The sequence below is a fragment of the Arvicola amphibius genome, chromosome 10 (assembly GCF_903992535.2).
Source record: "Arvicola amphibius chromosome 10, mArvAmp1.2, whole genome shotgun sequence".
Classification (NCBI taxonomy): Eukaryota; Metazoa; Chordata; class Mammalia; order Rodentia; family Cricetidae; genus Arvicola; species Arvicola amphibius.
In genome coordinates this window covers 73,305,008-73,311,290 of record NC_052056.1, presented here as the reverse complement: position 1 = coordinate 73,311,290, position 6,283 = coordinate 73,305,008, and the positions used below count along the sequence as shown (strand labels likewise).

Sequence of the window (6,283 nt, the reverse complement as noted above, 5' to 3'; positions counted from 1 at the left end):
GATAACATTTACTGGTACCAGCAGATGCAGGGGAGCCCTCCCAGGGTTTTCCTGTGCTACTGCAGAGACTCCAACAAGTCACTGGGGCCTAGAATCTCCATTATATTCTCTGGGTCCAGAGAAGCCTCAAAAATGAAGGATGAGGCTTAGTATTGCTGTATTATCTGGGAAAATAGTTTCCCATAGTGATACAGGCAGATGGGGAAGTAGCCATCAATAGCAGCTTCTGCTAAAAAAAAAAAAAAACAAATCAGTTCTGGTAGAGTGCATGTAGCGGCCACAGGGAAGGGAGTAAGGAGGCTCTGCCAACATCGCCTGCCACAGCACCAGTTCTGAACAGTGCAGAGGCCCATGGTATTGGTGTTGATCACCCAGAAAGATGCCCCCACCACATGGAGGGCAAACTGTGTACAAGCATCCAGAAGGGCGACTACCACGAGGCACACGAGATGTACCGGATGCTCTTCTTCAGATACATGTCTAGAAACAAGCACTCAGAATCCTGAGATCTCGGGTACTCAGGAGTATTTCTCTTCTCTGGTCATGGCCAGCAGAGCAGTGCAGGCTGACCTGACCATGCCGTTCCTCGAATCCCTGGAGAAGGTAACGGTGCATATAGCTGATGAACTGTTAGAGAACTGTAGAGCCAGCTACAGTGTTCAGTTTGGTGGATCTAAATTCGCAAGAGCAAGTAGTGTTGGTGGCCAGAGCTCTGAAGTGGTCCAGTGGAGGATCTGGGAAACTGGGCCATCTTAGGTTCCACCAGCCCCTCATGCTGTGGGGTCTGCAATACTACTATAAGTCTCAGTATTACTTCCTGCCCTCCACTGAGGGCAAGGGCTGTACCTTCATGACGGACAGGTACTCCGTCCTGCACAAGGCTTCCGAAGCGGGTGGGTGAGTTCATGGCCCAAGCTGTGTACAACTGTTTCTCTGTTTGAAAAACAAGAAAGGTGCCCAGGTGGTCTTTACAAGGTGTGCACAGAAGGTCCTGTCCATTGAGGATGAGTCACCTTCTTTCAAACCCTGCTCAACTTGATCTGGTTTCTGCTGCTGACTGTGGACAAGCTGACTGTTCACAGTGAGCACCGCCTGCTTCCCTACATGGGGACCCCATGTACAGAGTGTACCTGGACAGGGGAGCTGCCAAAGCAGACCTCCTCCAAAGAGGGCAACCTGGGAACAAGCTGAGCAGCCTCGTGGACTCCTCAGAGCAGGAGGTCGGGGACGAGCGCTAGGATGATAAAAGCCTCATCAGCCTGCACAGAAGCTGCCTGCCCAGCATGGAGATGCCCATGACCAGCACCACTGGGACGAATTCAGTGCCAGGCTGGGCATGAGGCCCCATACACAGTAGGTTCCTGTTCCGGGGCTGGAGGGACCACCTGTGCAGAGTCTATCCCTATTTATGAATGGATGTCGAGGGCTGTGTGGTCAGGACCAAGAACAAAGCCCAGCTTCTGCTGGCCACCCATGTTCCTCACATCTCCCACAATAAAGCACAAGTCCTGCTGAAGCACCCTGCTGCCGTCCTTGCCTCTGGTTCCTTGTGGAGGGCTCTAGTGGGACAGGCAGCCTGGTATCAGTAACCTGCATCCCTTCTTGTGTGTCCACTGTTGCCATGGCAGGCCAGAGGAGTGGTGCTCACTGCTGGGGGCCATGCAGGATCCTGAATCCTGCAGATGAGAGCACTTTCTTGTTTGATTTCTGTTTGGACCCAGAGTTGTTTTGCAATCATGGTGAGCTTCTCAGGGACAGAATATGTTCTGTGGTGGCCAAGCTCCTTGGAGGTGGAGATCAGTCATTCAAGCTACAGCCCTGCCGGTCCCCGTGAGCCCCACGCTGCTGCTCTGCAGATGTTTTAAAGGGGATAGTAGGTTTTCATATCTTTCATGTTCTAGTATTTTTTTCTGGGTGAGTGATTTTGCAATCTAATGTTTTAGGACTTAACCATATTAAGAGTTCAGGAATGAGCAACCAACTCTATTACCACAGATAACGTCCATGCTAACAGTCTGATTATAAAGGGAGACAATATTTTTCACAATTAAAACACAATTTCTGGATTACAACACCTCTAAACTGCTTGGGAAGGAAGCAGATATGTGCTATTTTCTATAAAATGGAATTTAAAGGAAGGCTTATGTCATCAGTTCATTAGTTCTCAATTTTTTCTAAAAGTCTGTTTACTTTTAGATCTATTCTTGGTTTAATTTCTCTGACCCAGAAATATCTAGAATATTACCCAGGGTTTCCTGGTTCATATATTTCAGAAATTTCTAACATTGTGATTTTTAAAAAATTATTTCTTGAGATTATACTTACATCGTTTTCCCTTTCCCTTGATTCATCTCAATCCCTCCCATGTACTCTGCCTGGTTCTCTTTCAAACCATGGCCTCTTTTCTCACTCTTACACACATTCATTTATGTACATATATATTCCTATGTACATAAACACAACCTGCTCAGACTATATAATCTTTCTTGTATGCATGTTTCTAGGTTTGACCATTGGTTTTGGGTAGCCAATAATAATTGTGTGCTCCTCATGAGGAAGACTATTTCTCCTGCCCTTATCATTCTTTGGTTGAGGTGTTTTTTATTTAGGTTTGAGTCCTTGGGTTTTTGCTAGTCCATACATGTTGGTGAGACATTTTGGGAAATGCTTCTGTTTTTACTTGGAGGCACATTCTCACAGCAAACTCCCTGATTCTCTGGCCCTTACAATCTTTCCACCTCCTCTTACTAACTTTCACTGGGGTGTGGGACTGTGTACTACACAACCCTGTGGTTTGATTGATTGTGGTTTTGTGTAGTGGTCTCCATCTGTTGCAAAGGGAAGTTCATTGATGAAGGGTGATGTCTATACTTATCAGTGAGTATAAAGACATGCTTATAGATTGTTGTTACAGATTATTTTGATTTAGTGGCTGTACATTTTCCTATAATAACCATAATTTCTCTAGGATTAAGTAGTTAGGTAGTTTTCCCCTACAAGGTATGGTATTGCTTTTGATGTATGGGTCTTAAAATCAATTAGAGAGCTTGTGGTTAGCACTAAGGTATGTTTGTCAATAGTGCATCTGTAGGGTTGTAATACCCTGCTGGTTACTGTTGTGGGTTCATAGGTATCAAGCTGGGTTAAGATTGTGTAGGTTGCCTCCTTCCTGTGAAGCTTGCATGACTTCGTCTGGGACCATGGAATTTAGACTGCAGAAAGGGAATGTTCAGGTCAGTTCCGTTAACAGGTCTCAGGGAACTTTCTGAAGTGTTTGGTGTCTTCATCAATAGGGAATTACACTCTGGGCGGGAACAAAGGGCAACATCACTAGGCTGTATGTTTTAAGAGTCTCTTGAGAGCTCTGACCAACAACTCAAAAGACGGCTTCTCATATCTGGCACTAGCGCCTTAGTTAAGTGGCCTTTGGTTCTTAGGGGAGCACTGCCTTTGCATATGATAAAATCTCATTAACACTATCTCTATATATACTGACTAACATGTATATTTGTGTGTTTGTGTGTGTGTATGTGTATGTGTGTGTGTGTTTAGGTAAATAGTTAATAGCATGATTCTTTGTGGATTTTTGAAACATTCTTATGGTTGATTAACCAACCTCCCTCCTTCTCCTCTTCTCCTCTTCTCTAAGAAGCCCCATGTTTCACATTTCTGATATCAGATATCTAGTATTCTATTTTTCTTCACCCTCCTCTCTGTATTTATCTCCCTCTTCCCCTCTCATCAGCAATCCTTTCCATTTCTCCTTTATGGTCACTCTTGCCCTGACATTACCCTCTCTTTGGCTCCCCAACCATCTTCTTGTGAAGGAGACAACCACCCGGTCCTGGTAAATAGCTCTATTTTATTTTACACAACATGTACTCACATGTGAAAATTTGGACCTAGGAGCCTCCAATAAGAGAAAACATATTTCTTGTATGCATGCCTTTAGGTTTGACCATTGGTTTGGGGTAGCCAATAATAAGTGTGTGCTCCACATGAGGAAGACTATTTCTCCTACCCTATGGATTACCACACTCAATAGGATCTTTTCTCATTCAATCCATTTACCTGCAAAATATATGATACCCACTTTCTTTATAGCTGAGTAGTATACTACAGAGCACATTTATCACATTTTCATTATCCATTTCTCAGTTGTAGGATCCTTGGTTGTTGTTATTTTCTAGCTATTATGAATAGAGCAGCAATAAAAATACCTGAAAAAGCATCTGCAGAGTGGATGGTAAGTTCTTTGGGCACATGCCATGGAGTAGTATAGCTGGGATCTGATAGATATTTTTTTATTTTTTGAGGATTCTCCTCAGTGATTTCCAAGTGACCAAACGCATTAAAAACCTAAACAGCAGTGGATGTGTATTTAGTTCTTGGCACTACCATCTTTGTTCTCTGTCTTAGTTTGGCCCATTAAGCACTACATACAGCATTTGACCACTTTTCAAAAGTCCCAAAGTCTTCCACATCAAAAAAGTAAAACAACAACCAACCAAGCAGACCAAACCAAACTAAGATTACCAGCTTAGGTCTGTCAACACCTATTAATACCCCACTCTCTGGTACCAACTTCACTATTAGTTATTTTTCTATTGCTGTGATAAGACCAAGGTAACTCATAGAAGAAAGAATTGGTGGCAGCTGTGGTGACTGAGGAAAGCCTTGGTGGTTAGGCCTGGGCCTGCTCCCTCAGCATTTCAGGACCTGAAGGAGCCACATTGGCCCGAAGGTGATGGTGGGAGCTGAGGCATGGTGGAGCAGAGAGAGGCCAGCTCCAAATCACTGAATAGAAACTCTTAGGAGTTGAAGCTGTTGGAAAAGCCAAGCCTGCCCTGGTGATACAGCTAATTCAGAATCAGTTTGTAGAGAGCAGGACTGAGCCAGCAACCTGGGCTGGAGTAGACCTGAGACAGCGAACTCCATAAGAGCAGGTAGGGGAACAACCACTGAATGAGTGGACAGGGGCCAGAGACCTCTGCAAGTCTGGGCATGAATCTGGGACCTTCAAGGGAGTATACCTGAGCCAGGACCCCTGCTGATCCAAATGTGAGGATGCGACCTCCAAGAAACTAGGTTTGAGCCAGGACTTCTTTGGGTCTGGCCATGAGTCTGGGACCTTCAAGAGAGTAGGCAGAAACCAGAGACCTCTGCAGGTCCAGGCGTAAGTCTGGGACCTCTGAGGGAGTGGACCTGATCCAGGATCTCTGCAGATATGGGCATTGGTCTGGGACCTCCAAGGTAGTAGGCCGGAGCCAAGTCCAATGTAGGTCCAGGTGCACATGGGTCTGGGATCTCCACAGAAATAGATCAGAGCCAGAGACCTTTGCAGGACCAACCCCAAGCCAGGGACTTCTGCAGGAGCAGATCCAGACCAAGGACACTTACAGAAAGAGGTCTGAGCCAGCAACCTAGGCCAGAGCAGTCCTGAGTGAGTGAACCCCACAGGGGCAGGACTGAGCCATTGACCTGGGCTGGAGTGGGCCTGGAAAGGCTGAACTCCACAGGAGCAGAACTGAGTCAGAGACCTTGGCCAGAGCAGGCCTGAGCCAGAGACCTAGTCAAAGAACTCCACAAGAGCCAACTCCACAGGAGTGGAGCAAACCCTAGGAGTTCTTAGCAACCTTCAGGAACACAGAGTGACCGACCAATGAGTAACTGGAACCATAGCACTGACTGCACCATGAGGAACAACCATCTGAGCCTTGGATCCACTGGCACCTGGAAGATTAATCACCAGAGTCACAGACAGCCCCAACTACGCCAATTAGAGGAAAAGATGAGTAGACAAGGTAAGAACACAGGCAACACAGCAAAGAAAAACACGACACCAGTAAAATCTAGTGACCCTACAAGACTTGAGCAGCCAAGTATCAATGAAGCAGAAGAAAATGACCTAAAAAATAACTTCAGGAGAATGTTTGAGATGCTTAAAGAGGAAATGAGAAATTCCCTCAAAGAAATGGAGGAAAAGACAAACAAAAAACTGGAAGGCACCAACAAATCCCTTAAAGAAAACCAAGAAAAACATCTGAAAGAAGCTATTCAAGACTTGAAAACTGAAATAGAGATAATACAATGAAAAAATACAGAACTTATAGAAGCAGAAATCATGAGAAAACAATCCAGAACCGCAAATGCAAGCATAAGCAGCAGAATACAAGAGATGGAAGAGAGAATCTCAAGTGCTGAAATACAATAGAGGAAATAGACTCACCAGTCAAAGAAAACATCAACTCTAAGAAAAGCTTAACCCAAAACATCCAGGAAA

The 6,283-nt window shown here is 45.1% G+C and overlaps 1 pseudogene; it reads left to right on the top strand.

Moving 5' to 3' along the window:
* Positions 1 to 392: 392 nt before the first annotated feature.
* LOC119824288 lies at positions 393 to 1,191 on the top strand (annotated as a pseudogene).
* Positions 1,192 to 6,283: the final 5,092 nt, after the last annotated feature.